We start from the raw sequence: 17370 nt of genomic DNA on the forward strand, positions 1-17370 counted from the left end.
ATAAATATAAAGTCAAATAAAATAGCTTACTTAAAGTAATATCTTATTTCTTATTTTAAATTATGTACTCATTGTCATGGATAATGGTGGCCTTGGAGTCAAAAAGGTTGAGAAACACAGGAATTCAGCACTTGTATTTACATCAAGACCAAATTATGATCCAAATGTCATACTTTTACTAAGCGCAGTCTTTTCATTAGAGAGGGTGAGTGCCAATTACATTTTTTTGTTATATTTCTTGTTATGGAGGAAATAACCATACAATTATATAGTAGTAAAATGAAAAAAAAAAATAGTGCTACTCTTATAAACGTAATTTGTAGGTTTCATTTTAATTTGTAGTGTAATTTGGCCTGTAAGATCAACTTAATTCTGTGATGTGTGGGGTCGCAAGGATTTTGGAAGCTAAAAAATGGGTTACAGACCAAAAAAGGTTGCGATCACCTAATCTAGTTTAACAACACAGCCGTGGTGAAGTGTTTACTCCCTTTAGAATGAAGCCTTTACTCCCATTCTTTCTTTCGCTTGATTCAGGAGTAACAATCAAACTGAGGGCCAAGAACACAAGGCTTGACACAATTGGAAAGTAATTATACACAAAGAGCCAATTTTCTAAATATCTCCATTTTTCCCCAACTCTCACTCTCGGTTTCATCTCTTTTCTTCTTGCCTGTATAAAACCGCTCTCCTCTCTGATTTGCAGCATGTGTAGTGAAGGATGACAGATAGGATTGTGCTCTGAGTCAGAATAAAATCCTGGCGGATATCTCTTCCTCATGCCCCCACCTCTCCCCAATGGCATGATGAAGTAATTATGCTAAATTAAATATATCCCTGGTTGATTAGGGTGGCACATTAAGGGAAGTTACCAGTAGGGATAATGTCGAATCGAATTAGGTACAAAAATATCCTCTGTGAGCAGTCCCACAAAGGCTGACTCAAAAGCAGAGAGAATTAATGGCATTTTTAGGCAGCAAATGTCACATATTCAAGAATTTGATGTGATCTGCATTAAGTGCACTTGAACTGAATGTATTACCCTTTTTTCACTGATTGATGGGACTAGCAGTCAGGTAAAGTGAATGGCCATACAGCAATTGCTTGTGATAGATGCTAATGTTGAAATAGATTAAAGTGCCCTGAATGTGGGGACCTCTCAAATTTGAGCATTTTAAATGATGAATGGCTCCATGTGGCAGAAAAAGGCTATCAAGGATATCAGTTGTTATCTAATACATTCGAACAATTAACTATCATTCACCATCTTGAAAGAATATTACTTAAGCCATATCACACAAGCAAAGGTTCTGTTATATAAACTAAATATCATGGCTGTGATCAGCCGCTGCTGTTGGCAGCAGCCGTGATATTTAGTCTGATATCTACTACACCAGCACTACATACTACACACATTCTCTATAGAACATATTTTTTTTAGCGGTTGTTAAGTAGAATAAGTACCTCAAGAGAGTATGCGATTTCGAACACAGCCATAGTGTCCCGTGCCAGTTCTGAATCCAGGTGTGATTTGGTATAATTATCTCCTCCACATTCTCAAAGTCAGACAGACAAACACAGCCTCTTTTCCTCCACATTGAGGTCATTTTCTCCATACGTCTCTCTCTAAAGCAGATCATATTTCTCTCTCCCTCCCCCGCACTGCTGTTGGTAGCATGTTGACACTTATTAAAGCTGAACGAGGCGACGTGTGGTTGAGTCGGGTTTGAATGGAGAGACAAGGTGAGAGGAGACACACCTGTATGAGGCCCTAGCTTCGCACAGGGGTCGAGGGCGACGCAAAAAAAGCCACGAGAGGGCCAAAGCCAGACAAATAAAAGGTCAGAATAAATGTTGCATGAGCGGTTTGGTGCTGAGGTTGCCATGCCGACCGGTCTGGGTCCTTCCTGGCTCCAGCTGGGCCTCATCTGGAAGCTGACTCGATGGATTGGAGACACCCCGACAGCACATGCATATTCATCTGCCTCACATTTGCGTTTATCATAAAATATAGCTCAAAACTAAAACAATTACACATACTTTTGCCAACAGCAGGTGGGAGCGAGTTAAATTAGCAAGCGAGCACCAGTGTGTGAAGTCAAATGACTTCGGAAACATAATGAAATCGCGTCTGCTAGGTAGCATTCATGCTGAGTATGCAAGCACGAATTGTATTTGATCCACAGACATCGTCTGAGGTCCTCTATTGAAACATAATTGCATTTTCTGGCATTAGCTTAAAAGCGCTACTCATTCTGTTGTTAAGGGCTAAGCACATATAGCCACTTGCAGTGATCTATTCCCACAAATCTCTTCACGAGACTTAGGCTACTGCTTCTAAATACAATGTGTCTCGGATGTCAATACATTGAACTGAAAGTCAATGCAGGTATTTATTACATTTGACCAATCTAAAGCCAAAATCAATAACACAAATGCTTGATTCTAGAAACGGTAACGGCGACCGAGAGCTAGGATTACAGAGATCTCGTAGCTGAACAGCACACGACAAGTCTCGCAGCAGAAGGTAAGGAAGATGACATCCATTCGTGCTCCAGTCGATGGCAGAATGCTAACAACATGCTAATGCAGTCAACAGTCATGCACACAGTGGCATGGAAAGCATGTATTGCAGAATCTGAGGGCAGTTTGTAGACTGAGCTGTTGGTGTACAATAAAAAATGGATAACTATCAAAATCAGCTCAAAATAAATCCTATTTTTAAATGCTTAACACAAGAAAAACATGTTTACATTTTAATTTCACTTACAGTTTAAGCAGATATACTAGTATTATAACCAGAGTAATCCTGGATGCAAACAGATTTAAGGCACATTCACACCAAGAACAAAAACTATAATAAAAAAATTATATTAGCGTCCAAACAATAAAGTTTTGTTTATTAAAAAGCGTGCTCTGCAGTTACAGTATGTTATCTCCCGCTTTAAATGCTTGTGCTCTTTAAAGCCAGTGGATTCTGATTGGCTGTCGATGATTTATTATGATCATTAGCTAGAAAAAAATATGTAATTAAAGAGATTCCAAAAATATACTTTGTGCCATTATTGTTGGTTGTATTGGGGACTTCCTTATTTTCATAGAATTAGAATGATTATGACCTTATAGTTATCGCTATAGTTATTGTCCTTGGTGTGAATGATCCTTTAGCAATCAGCCGGAAGTTTCTCAACAAAAATCTAGTGTCACTGTGGTTGCCAGTGTAATATGGCAGCAGAAATCACCCGTTTACCTCCCGTAGGTTTATTTGAGAGGTTAATGGCACACTTTAGAAAAAAAAAAAAGTGACAGAATGAAGCAATGCTAAGAGTTCAAGACCACCGGATTACTACTGAAGGAAAAGGCTCTGGTCTTGTGTGAACGATGCAAACGATGTAATCTAATGTGATTTCAAGAGAACTGGGGGGAGGTGGAGGGAGTGAATATTCAATATGTGAGCATGTAGAGTGGCTTTATTCAAACCAGATTATTACTAATCACATTTTAAATCTTTTTCATGTGAATACAGATTGTGAAACGCACTATACCTGCCTGGTCGGCCAGTCATCCAATTAGCCGAACTGTGAGGTTCACCATGTACAGTAATTGTATAAGCATGCACTATGTTTAGCTTCTCTAGACGGATAGCACAATAAAAACTCTACATGGCTGTAAAACCGAAATTGCGATATGGCTTAGTGCAATTATCGAATCGCAAAGACTGTGATTTAATTAGATAAATGTATGTGCTGCTGCGTTCTTACACACGATATGCATTGTTCTTACAAGCGAGCAGCTCATGATCCACCGGTGTTTGCAGTGTCTCAGAGAGGCTTGGTTTTCAGTAAATGCTTCTCCACACTAACTCATCTCTGCATCTGCTCTGAATTTGGGTCGCTTATAACAAACTGAACCGCATCTTCCCGTTCCCATACTTGTAATAAGAAAGCGCTTATAAACCGGCTGTTGTAAACAAAAGTGAAGCTTTAAGGGATTCCTGCTGTTTTCAGTCAAAATATTAGCTTGATGTTTTGAAATTTGAAAATGAAGAAATTAAGACATACTGTCATAATAATAGTCATACTGATATCTAATCACAAACAAATTCAACTTCAATTTAGGGCTGGGACGGTTACCGTCTTACCTCAATACCGAGGTCACGTGACGCCTACCGCGGGTCTGAGCTCGTCACCGTCATCACCGAAAAAAAACAAAAAACAAAACAAAAAAACATTGGCCTGCACATGCACGTTGTCTAATGACATGGATTCATTGATTCTAATTCTAATGACATGGATTATGTCTAATGACATTGTATCTTATATGGATTCAAGGTTTTCTAAACAAAACTTATCAAACAATGGAGAAAATCTGACCTTTCAAGAGTTGGGGAACGCAATGTTTCATGACGCATAATATAGATTCCATTCTAGAGATGCGCGGATCGGCTATTATTTCATCCGCAAGCGCATCACAAAACTCATCATCCGTTCACCATCCATCCGCACCAACGTTTTTTGACCATTTTCAAAACCGCACGCCATCCGCGGATTGTTTTAAGGTCTATGTGCGACGCAAGGTGCTGCTGTCGTGAGCCGCGAGGCAAGAAAGCTCTCGGCTGTTCTAGAAGAGACTGATCCAATGCAGCAAAGATATAACGGCTAAAGTCCGTAGTATAGCCTATTGGCTTTGTTGTATCCCCAGAATTCTGATCAGCGCACAGGGACAAAAATAAATATTTTCACAGAGTAAAGTCTTCTCTATGAAATGCAATGCAAGAGATCGCACGGGCGCCTCCGCGTCCTGATTATATGTCTTCTATATTTGCTTCTTATTTATTAATTCCAGGCAATTGGTTGATGAAACAGTGATTAAAATTAAGATACAATTTATACAAAACGAAATTTAATTTTAAAGAGAGGCTTTTTACAAAACAAATCTTAATAAAGTGGTCAAAAATCATCTCTGACCCATCTTATGATGGATTATGATGGGTTTGGATTTAAAGCGGTTTACCTCTATACCACGGGAATTTCTCGCTTTTCAACCGCGGTAAGAAAAAATCCATACCGTCCCAGCCCTACTTCAATTTATTGTATGGACAATAAAAATCTTCTTTTGTGTTCTGCTCAAGAAATAGTCATACAAGTTTGAAACAACAGGACATTGAGTAAGTTATTTTACATTTTTGGGTGAACTATCCCTTTAAGAAATGCATCAGATTAGGCTTTGCTGAATGCAAAACTAGCCTAATTAATTGTTCGCAACTTATTTCTAAGACAGATTAGTCATCTAGGCAACCTAGCGACTAATCCATTTTAAAAACATATCACTTTGCAGATTCATACACTGAAGACAGGAACAGGAGCCACATGCTCTCAGAACAAATGAATGATATTAACTGCAGAACGCATCATCTGATTCATCTGTCACTAATTAAATGGGTAAACAGATGGAGTGTTTTCAGGAAACAGACATAAAAAGCTTTTAGAAGAAGCCGGACAATCTGATCAGAGCTGCACTCAGGTGTGACAGCACACACACACACACACACACACACACGCACGCACACAGACTTGTAGGGTCTGACAAATCCCAAAATAAGATGTCAGACAAAATAGCTTCTACGTTTGAATTTGTACGTTATCAAAATGAGTTCCTCATGTGGTGCTGCCTAGAGTACAGATCTACAGTGACTCTTTATCACTTATTTTCCCCTTCCCTCTCTCCTCCAGTGCATTACCTCATCTTTTAATTATTCATCCTTACACACATACACACGCCAAATACACACCCAATCAGCCTCACTGAAATCTTCCTCAAGTCTGGGCGTCAATAATGAATATCTTAACCACATCTAAAAATAGTCTGATCGACACCGGAAAAAAGCTTCCGCTGCTCATCAAACGATATGCTTTGCATCTATGCTTGCATTCAAAGTCTATGCCAAACCAAAGAGGTCTAAAATAAGAAATCTGTTCTTTTCCTCAACACAAAAACTCAATAATCGAGTGAAACGGACACGCACAGTTGACGGTTATACCCTGGTGACTGATATGATGCTGGCAGGCATTACGTCGCTTATTAAAAAGGTGGCACTTCCTGTTTTGCCGGTAGTCACCTGGGGTAGGGGAGCATATGGCGACTCTAACACATAATCTCCTTTTCTGGGAGGCTTCCACATGCAACACAAGCACCCCCTCCCGATGATGTCATCGAAAGCCAGACGCCTCCACTATCACTCCGTCTCGTATGCATGAGCGGAGATTTGTTGGCTGATGGGAAAAAGTGCAGCAAGAGGTGCCAAGAGCAACGAATACTTGACTACAATTTCGGCATTGAGCAAAGCAGCCTAAACTCAAGGTGGCACGGGTGATTCAATATAGCAGCAGGTTGTTAGGCAATGCATCAAAGACTGTTATTTCTTTGAGGACGGAGGCCTCAATCGCGAGTATCTGACAGCGGACTGCATGTTTTCGGCAGGACGCTGTGGTCTGGAACTAAGGCTGTAAACTAGAAGGCACCATGTGATGTGAAACAGACCTCATATCTCCAGATCTACTGTCTTCAACTGAGACCTGCACGGCCAATATCGCAACAGGCCAGGGCTAAAATAGCCATATCTGCTTCCACGCACTGCCTTTTCCCTTTCCAGCTGTCTGAAGGTGGCGGTTTCTCTTCTGTGATGGATAAGACTGCAGTGTTTCCAGGTGCTGCTGTCTGACTGGAAAATAGATCTGCACTGACCCCTCAAATTCATTCCTGAGAATATTTTGTAATCTTATAAAAAAAAAAAAAAGTCTGAAGGACCATGCAGCAGAGAGAGCTTTACAGGGTAACCGCAAAGACGGTATAATGGATCACAGGAGATTGAGTTCACTGTCGCGCCTTTCTGTTCAGCTGGAGACAAAACAGAGAAAAACTTCACAAACAACAGCCATTGTACTGAAAATTATCCAGAACTGATTATGATTACTTGAGCTCTCAGATCTGCGCAATTACACCGCATAAAGGAGTATGGATTGTCATGCGAGCTTTGAAAAAAAAGACCGGCAATGCTTTATGAGTTTCTAGTCACACAAGAATAGATGCACAAATGGTACTTTAAAGAATAGAATAGGTACCTCTTTAGAGAAAATCATTGAAATTCATCCTGAAATATTCAACACCTGTGTGAAATATTACGTTTAATGCAGTGGAAATAAAATACCAACAATTAAGCATTTCTGAAATGGTCCGCATAAACTACTGTTAAAAATGTGTTATCAACGGATGGGCTGAATGCTGACAAGAGCTAACTTTAGAGGGCAATTTTACCAAAAATGAACAAAAACATTTAATCATTTACTCCCCCCATGTCGTTCCAAACCTGTATGATTTGAAGTGTTACAGTGTCTGTCCCCCATTCCCTTCCATTGTGTGGAAAAGAGCCCCTGGGACATTCTGCCTAATATCATTTGTTCCATGAAAAAAAAAATCATACAGGTTTGAAACGACATGAATGATGACAAAATGTTGTTTTATTTCAGTAAAATGGCTATATATATTTCTTTTTGACATTGGGAACTTTTTGAACTTGCTGGCATCCATTCCTACACATTTTCATTGCATGGAAAAGTGCAGTGTGAACATTCTGCCTAAATTCATATGAAATGTAACAATATGAGAGTGTTAATGACAGTAAACTATCCCTTTAAATAGTGAAGAACATACTTTTACAATTCTGCTAAATTTAACTTGCATTTGAAGTTTGAAGACACTGGATTTATTTGACAGTGAGAAGTGCAATCTTCCCAAAAAAGCCTTTCCATAAAGTGCGCCACTAGACTGCAATATGACTTCTGACCACGGCGACCCTGACATTTTGACAACCAAACTGGAGCACTGACAGCTTGGAGAGAGCAGCGAGTTGCTGCGGGGATTTCTGCTGCACATCCAGACGCGCTCTCACCTCAGCTGGGCTCCATCCAGAGCCTCTTCCTCAGGCATCAACGGCAGACACCTCAATCTCATCCAGCCGAGCCTACGGCAGACTCACCAAATAGCAAAGCAGAAGACAGGCAGATAGAAAGGGAGATGTATGCAGCACTTGCAAAGAGGACTAAGAGTGAGATGGTTTAGAAACAGACGCAAGCAGTGCATGAAGAGAAATGCAAATGACATCTGCACGCTTTCGCATGTTGTGATAAGATGCAGCATCTGAAACGGCTCTCCTGCTGGCATCTCCCCACGATTCAAAGTGTGACTGAAATATTGATACAAATCTAATCATGAGGTTTCTATCACTGAGATGCCTAACTAGCTCTTCTTAAAAGCAGCTTGAAAATACAAGAACATTCTCCTTACAATACATTATGCTTTACCATGAGTATTTCCTCAGGACAGGGTCGTAAATGGACGAGCCATGAGTCATGCCTGCGGTCATGCCGATGCATTGGAGCCTCGGGGTGGGTAGGTAGTCCTGGAGCCTGGTTTGTCTCCTAGGAGGGCCTCTCGTACGGGCTCATTAATTTCAGGAGCCACAAAACCAGCATTCCTACAGTCTGAGCTGAATGTTCAGGCTGAACTAATTGAGGCAAATCAGAGCCTATCATGATGGACACAGCCTCAGAATGAGGCATGCTGGGAGACAGTACAGGACAGCAGCTGGAAGAGATCTGGCCAGCCTCCTGCCGGGCAGGACGTCACGCTTAATGTGTAACATATGATGAAAACGAGGAGAACGTAACTTAAGGTTAGTTTTGTTTCAGACTTTGTTTCAGTTTTGAGAATGACTTCAACATTCCCATTTTTGGACCCAGACAAACTTTTGATTGAGTAAAGACGATTAACAGCTCAAGGCGAGGTAGAATAATAAGCTAAAGGCATTGTTGTATATTATATATTTTGATTAAGCATTCATAATGCATAACCAAAGGGGTCTTGCTCACATCGTTGTTTATGCACCGCATGCCTTTTGTACCCTTTTTTTCCCCCAGATTCTTTTTGCACCAGCTCTCAGAGAGGTGTTTTAAAATTCCTTCCCAAATCGCCACCTTTCCAGCTGCCTGGCTCTTCCTTCTGTGACACATACAATCCCTTTCATTATGCAAATGATCTCGATACAGGCTTCTCCAGAGTTGCATGGCGAAGTTGCAAATGGCTGCATACAAAACAGCCTTTATTTGTCCTCCTTCAATTAAGGAGTCCAAGATGTATCATTAAAGGCGAACAGGAGGGTAAAACACATCCTCCCAAAACTTATTTGACAAAAGGGAGACGAATTTGGTAGTAAAATCTGTCCCAAAGCAGAAATTATGATTCATGGTAGTATGCATTTAAAAATCAAAAGATGGAAATGTATATTTAAAATAAATATATTCATGCCGTTCAAAGTTTTGTGTTAATACGGTTTTCTTTTCTTCTTTTTTTTAAAATAAATGAATACTTTTATTCAGAAAGAATGCATAAAACTGATTAAAAGTGACAGTAAAGACATTTATAATGCTACAAAAGATTAGTTTTTCAAATACATGCTGTTATTTTGAACTTTCTATTCAAAGAATCCTGAAAAAAATGTACCACGGTTTTCACAAAATATTAAGCTGCACAGCTGTTTAACTTAACATTGACAAAAATAAGTAATGTTTCTTGAGCCCCAAAATCAGCATATTATAATGATTTCTTAAGGATCATGTGACACTATAAACTAGGCTAATGTATGCTGAAAATTCAGCTTTGCCATCACAGGAAGAAAAAAGTTTGTTTTGAAGATTTTTGATCAATTAAATGCAGCCTTACATTTATGAAGCCTTGAGTACTTCTTTCAAAAACATGAAAATCTCTATTGATTTCTATTGTGGTGCTGCATACAGTGCACATTAAAAGTTCTTTCAGCCAACGGAATTGCTTTAGGATTCTAAGTGGACTCTACTCAACTGAATTCAACCATCTTGTCCACCCACCGAGACTCAAAATGAGAGCCAAAGTCTCTCATTTTCTCCCTTTCATCCTCTGATATTGATACAGAAGTTTTTTCAGCAATATATAATACAAAAAGGGAGTGTCTGCATGCAATATATTCAGCAATCAGCATCTTGATGGAAAATGATGCTAATTTACATGCACATGAAAACAAACTCACACCTGCACAGATCTATCACGATCACTCAAGGCGACGGCTGGCTCTCGGTTCTCGGCAGGCCACTGCCGTAAAAGAGCGAGTGTCAATAGAAATGTTGGCCTCTAGCCTCGCCGGGCTGTCTAAGCACCTTGTCATAATTGTGTGCAGTGGCGCGGAGCACACATGTCAAACAAGCCATTAAGGGGAAGTCTGGGAAACAATACAAATTAGATGAGGATGAGTTGGACTCCTTTAGGGTTTATGAGACCGGAGGCAATGGACAAGCACAAACACACACAACTGGGCCCAAACAACTGTCCAGTATGATATCGGGTCTTGCATGACAAGGAAAAGAGGCTGGTCTGCCATAAGTGCAAAGACCTTGTCTGTTTTTGTTAGCAAGCAAGAGAGAGAGAGAGAGAAGGGGAAAGATCGTGTTTTGGGGGTTTAAACAGGGAGATTTATGGTTTCCTGCACTCTTCATGCAGACCTACTCCATCATGTCAGCAGCAGTCCAGGCACAAACACTGACTGTGCTGCTCATGCTGCTGCTGGAACATTTGAATAGAATTACAAAGCAGTCCCGCCTTACAGTTACACTAGACTGGACAGAGAAACCAGAGCACACAATTTAGAGGACAGCGGCCCTCCTGCTGTGAGGATTTGCTTTTATGAAGAAAAAAAAAACTACTGTGCAAAATCTGACTAGCAAGACACAGCAGTGAGTCTTTTTTTATGAAGAAAAGTGAGGTACTATTACAGGACACAACATGTAACCCATACAAAAAAAGTACTGGGGTCAGAAATAAGGGATTTGCTGGTTAGCATAGACACAATTAGCCCCTGCTGGTAGATGCCGTACCTACACTCTCTGAGGGATAAAAACATATTTTCATTCAGTTATTCAAAAACATATGTGTGTTAAATATAATATCAAATATATATTTATTTTAAATATCTTTACTTTATAAATATATAATGGCTGAAGACATCTTTTTCTGCAACTTTTTCAACAACACTTGATCCATTCTATATCTATCATCTTTAAAAAAAATACAAATAAAAAAAAATACAGGTACTGCATTAGATTAAACTGGGAAGGGTCATAGCACTTGCATATTGTTGTCCTATTGTTAGTTTACCTGCTTCTATTGTTCTCATTTCTAAGTCGCTTTGGATAAAAACGTCTGCTAAATGAATAAATGTAAATGTAAAATAATTTATAGTGTTAATTAATATGTTTAATTAATATAATTAATTAATATGTCAATATTTATAGTGCATGTTCTCCAAAATGTTGTGTGGAAACACCAGAAGACCAGAGCTTGAATCTAACCTAAATAAATATTTGTGATTAAAAGCAATAAATAAATAAAATACTTCTGAACTGCCAAGGTCAGAAGTATACCAGTGTTCCAAAAATAAAAACATGTTTAAAAAACATGGCAATACTGTGATAATTTGTGTAAGTGAATATATATGCCAAAATAAACGGAACAATATGCTCATAAATGGAATACCAAATACACTAATAGAAAGACAAATGAAAGTCTGTAAAAACTGAAGTGAACGCAACATAATTGGTTTCATAATGAGACTAGAGAGCGTTCTAATTTTAACGGGTCCGATTAACAATTAAAAAACCGATAGGGATTGCCCCCGCATTACGGTCCCATCATGTCGTTTCGCATTTCCTTGTAAGCCTGTCAACAACATCTGAACCCTGGATCTATGTGCCAAACGATCACATTAATCATACAACACAGCATCTCAAGGTATTTCTGCCTCACTAATGCATCTGTGAACGCTTCAGAAACAGCACTCAATGTTTCATCATCATCCCAAATGCATTACTGCTATGTATTGTAATTATGATAATTAAATCCAAAACTACATCAGAAGACGTCTTTCCTCGCAAAGACCTGATCTTTAGCGCACTCCCTTCTGCCTCCGTTTTGGTTCATGTTGTTATTCAAGGAAGCAACTAAAGTGCAGACACTAGGAGAACAGATTAGAGATGCTTAAGAAATGATCTCAATGTGAAGGTCCTAAAATTGGTGACAAAGAGGTCAATGTGATGCTAATTATTTTGTCCAATCAATTAATTTATTCAAAAATACATTAAAACTGGCATTCATACAGGGCAATGACTTGAACTCACATCTTCTATGAATTAATATATTTTTTTATATGTTTTGGGAACAAAGTTGTCAGGGTGTGAACTATTCTGAAAACAAAATTCATATATGTAACTTTTATGATTTGAGTAGCATTAAAAAAAAAATGTGTCAAGGCAAATTTAGTTCACAATGTAAAATGCAGACTTGTATTTTTCAAGGTGTAAGAAAAATCGGTTACACTTTATGTTAAGGTGTCTGTGTTATAGTGTAGTTATACATTTAAGTATTGAGTAATAATAATTAACTACATGTACTTACTATAGGGTTAGGAATAAGGGTTGGTTTAGGGTTAGTTGCATATACTTATGCATTATTTATAGTTATTACTATAGTAATTACATGTAACGTGTAACAAGGAGACTAAAATGAAGTGTTATTAATATATGACTTTTTACTTGGTTACACCACATGACATTTTATAGTCATTAATTTGAAACTTGGCTTGAAAATGGTTTAAATGTTTTTCAAAACCATAAGAAACCAACATGAATACAAAGATTATTAGGGACACTATGTCTTGAACACAAAAGACTAAGTGCATATTTTCTGAATCTGAGGTCCAGGTAAAACCAGAGCTGTGACAATTCCTCACTGATGCGAATGTCAATATGAATTGCCTTCCTCACGACCCTCTGAAACAAACCAGCCACGTCTCAGATCTACTTTCTTAGCCTCAATGCGTAAACTTGCCATCTCTCTCCTCCAGAAATCAATAGCTTCCATTTCTGCTCTGTACACTGCCGAGTTGTGTCAAGAATATGTTAGACAGATTAATATCAAAACAAGCTGTGCCCACACCTCGCCGATTTCCTCTCCATGACAAGCTCTTCTGTTTGTTGCTTATGCAAGCAAATGCTGATTCTACAGAACTAAAAAGACAGCCATTCTCGAGAATTTCTCGCAGTTGTATTCATGTTCAGACAGCACAGAGGGCAACAAAACTTCCCGGCGTAATGTCAAACTCGAAAACTTCGACAAGAGCTGGAGTTAGGTATAACAGTTAATCCCCAGATGAATTTATGCCACATATTTGATATCTTGATACGCGCCGTCCTCTGGAAAACCACAAAAAAAGAGGAGATGAACATGATTTTTCGGGCTCTTTTGTGTGAAATCCATGACATGAAAAGATTTAATTAAGATAAGAGACTCGTAATAATTAATTCTGCTTCCTTCTGTCAAGAACACAGCAACGGCTGAATAAATTACACAAGCCCTGCCTTTTATTTATTATCATTTCCACTTTCCCGAGGAAGCCGTTTGAGCTTTTCAAAGCTAAAGAAAGTTTGGCAGGGTCTCTGAAAGTAAGTCCACAGCTCGGGCCCACATAAACATCTCAGTCCTACATTCCACCACCTACTCAATTCAATCTGCTATTATGTTTTTTTGCAGGTACATCTCGGCCCCGAGGGGAAAACTCGCTGTGACAAACGCCAAACGGAAGGCTGCATTCAGATGGAGTGTATTCATTACCACATGCCGAGAAGTGTAGGAGACAGCAAGGAGGGTTTGAGTTACCATGTCTGTATCTCACCATCTCATTTCCAACATGGCCCAAATTAAAGCGGGAATACAAGGTGACCTATTGCTACAGGCGACATCTTCTCATAGGTAACTCTCAAACAGGTCAAACATCTGATCTGATGGTTATAAACTACCCAACACAATCCTGTCATTGTTTCTTTGACTCCTTCTAAAAATAACATTCATACGTGGCCAAACCAAGGGCATTCCAAGTACAAAATACCCTCAAGTTTATCGCTTGGCGCACACAACGTCGTAAGTGGGTTGGATATAAACAAACGAACATTTGTTTTACTGAAAGCAAGATGTTTTCCTCAAGCCAACTTTCTAAAACGCCAGAGAGATAATTAACAGGACAAAGCTCTGCCAAATCTTACACGGATGACCTTTGTGTGGGCAACATGGCCCTGAGTTTGAGAATCTGGCAGCGTTCGTATTGCCGCTCACATTGCGACTTGAGCGGCTGAAACTCTAAAGGACATCGGCTTAAAGACAGCGAACAAACGGCCTACAAAATTACGCTAATTAAAGGTCGCATTGTCAGGTTTCAGCGAGTGTTTAAAGACCTTATATTGAGTTGGAACAGGCAGATGCACATACAAAAGAAACTTCAATACTGATTGGTTTCTGTTATTTGAAAGGGAAATGCTTCAATTGTGCTGGTAATAGCGGGATACTTGGATGTCTGTGATGTGATTCCGTTTAATTAAATATCTGTGGATAATTTGGTCTGGGAATGTCATTATGCCCTTGGAACGGAGGACATGTTTTCCTTCTCATGCTCATTTTCCTAATGCACAGGCTTTTATATAAGTACATCTCAGGCTTGTAACGAATTAATATGGCAATGAAGGATTGGGGATGGAAGTGTAATTGGACAACCGATCTCCCTTGACGCTTAATGGCCTCTGAAGACAGCGGCCGCAGGGCTGGGGATGAGATAGCTGGGAGGAGAGCTTCTCTGCGGGCTTGTGAAGGTCTGGCACATAAAGAACCGTCGGTTTGAGAACTTGCAGAACAATCGGAAATGTAATTAAGAGCTGGCTGTGGCTTTTAAACACTCGGCTAGAGCGGAAACAAACAGGCGGGGAAAAAGAAACATCCATGTATCGAAAACGTGCCGTGTGATCAAAAGCCCACGGTTCGGAAAGCATCAAAGGGGGAATGTTTTGTGACTTCACTCGGCACCTCGCAATTTCTCTCAGAACTGCAGGGTTTCAAAGCAATCTCTAATGTCATTAAACTTCTATTAAAAAGCAGTTAGAAGTGTATATTGCCTCTATTTCTCTAGGAGTCAGACGTATACATTTTAGGTAACATTTTACGAGTTTCCGATCTCTTGGTAAAGAGTAAGGTTAATCAAAACATCAATCAAACATAATTACCTAGCAGTGCCACATGGACAGTGTTTCAAGGACATAATAACTATTGTCTTTTGGCTGCTGCGAAATAAAATTAATCTCAAACTGGATTTTCAACACAAGCCTTTCCTCAAACCCTCAGACAGAACATCCTATGAAGCAGGTGATTGTGCAATTAATGTGCAAATCGAGCCTCGACCCAGCAGGGCCGTTTCTTCAAATGCAGTTTTAATCTACTGATACAAATGTTTCTTAAAGTTTTTTGTAAACAATTATAAAGATAAATTGTGACCCTAATTAAAATGATTTAAATTAGTACTGTATGTATACACACACACACACACACACAACTATATAAACATATATGTTAGATGTGATTAATCGATTTGACAGCCCTAATTTTAAATTAAATCATACTGTTGAATTTTTTTTTGAAAAAGACCATGATTGCTTCACATTATTTAAATCATACTCAATGATTTGAGCTGAAGCTGTACAATGGTGAACAGGGCTTGACATTAACTTTTTTTGTTCATCAGCCATTTTCCAAAGTTATTAGCCACTCAGCATTTTCACTGGCCACAATACCATGGGGGAAAACTGCCATATAGATATCGCATAATTTGGCAGCAGGTACAGTATATTAGGCTGCGGTTACTTTAAGACCTGATGCACAAATCCATTATACTGTTACACATGCGTGTTTACGTTCACTTAAAACATAATTGACAGTGTTTACTTTATGTGAATACTTGCCAAGACTGGCATTGTGTGATTATTTTGTGTTTATATATTTGACTGTTTAAGCACAATATACATTATAAGCAACAAAAAATAATAAAATTATGTGCAATCCAATGCCGAAATTCAAGCCCTGCAACAACAACAATATTCATCCAGAGCAAATGAAATGAGTGAGTGAGGGGAGGCGGGTTTGTGCGTCAAATCGCTGTCAGAGAGATGAGAGAGCAAAAAAGCGCAGCTGGTATTGTGCATCTATTCTGTGGAAAATGAATATTGAAAGCATTATTTCAGTATCGATATGTATCGAACAATCTATATTTCTGACAACACTACATTGCACTTAGTTTATTATTTCAGATGACTTTTTAAAAAAATGACTATTGAAAAATGTATAGTCTATATTATATATAAAATTCAACCCGCCAAAGTGCTAGCAGGAGTGACTGCATTACACACCACTGCTGAAATACACTCGCAATCAAATGTGGGTGTTAATGTCAAGCCCTGCTGCTGAACTAGTGATTTATTATATATATGAATGAGATTAATCAGATATATACACACAACATGAATGTTAATATTACAACTTAGTTCAAGTTTACTTGTGCATTTTGTTCAGATATAAGTTAAATGATACTAAAACAACACTTATGATATTGTTTTTAATTCTAATACAAAATTAAAATTCATTAGAATCCAACTAAAACTAATCTATAAAACAGTACAAAAAATTTACTACATTTTTATCAAAAGAAAAACACCAACAAAAAACACAAAAATGTCAAAATTATAGAGTGAACGCTCATTATTGTTTGTTTGCTACTCCTTTGGACATTCAGGTCTGGTTCGCTGATGACAACGACACTGAAAACTTGCACTCAAAATGTTTGCACGTGCGCACTGGAGTTAATTATACGACATGTAATTTCGGCACATTAATACCGACTACACCCACACACATGCAGCTATTTTGTTTGAGTATTTACAACGGTGTCCATAATGAAGCTCCCTCCAGCTCATAAAGAGAAGCATCTCCACTGCCAGCAGCTCAGGAGTAACCTCCAAAGCCCATTTCATGTTGTCGCATATAAATATTCATTAACAGAGTGGGGAAACCAGCTGTTTCTCCCAATTAATCTGTGCAGAGATATGCCATTTGCCAATAAATTGTTGTTGTATAATTAATGACTCTCATTGCATGGTGACAATGACAGAAACAATACCTCATTTTATATTGAGATTTATTTTCATAAACTTGGCAAAAGCAAGCAGCTAATCAGCTTCAGTAATAAACGGAGCTGCGTGTCATGTGGGAAAACTTTAGAAGTCAGCCACCCTGCATCCCACCATACCAGATAAATCAAGATGTCAGGAGATTTCTACATCAAAGCAGATGTCACTCTCTGCTTCTCGCTGACCATGTTAACAGGCTACACACAAGCAGACGATGGGAAGCGACGTGGTG

At 38.8% G+C, this 17370-nt stretch overlaps 1 protein-coding gene across 6 annotated transcripts in view; it reads right to left on the reverse strand.

Moving 5' to 3' along the window:
• Window positions 1–17370, reverse strand: part of agrn (agrin) — a 272520-nt gene that overhangs the window by 114862 nt on the left and 140288 nt on the right. The gene's annotated exons all lie outside the window — the stretch shown is intronic.

The sequence above is a fragment of the Phoxinus phoxinus genome (assembly GCF_949152265.1).
Source record: "Phoxinus phoxinus genome assembly, chromosome: 18".
NCBI classification, from domain to species: domain Eukaryota; kingdom Metazoa; phylum Chordata; class Actinopteri; order Cypriniformes; family Leuciscidae; genus Phoxinus; species Phoxinus phoxinus.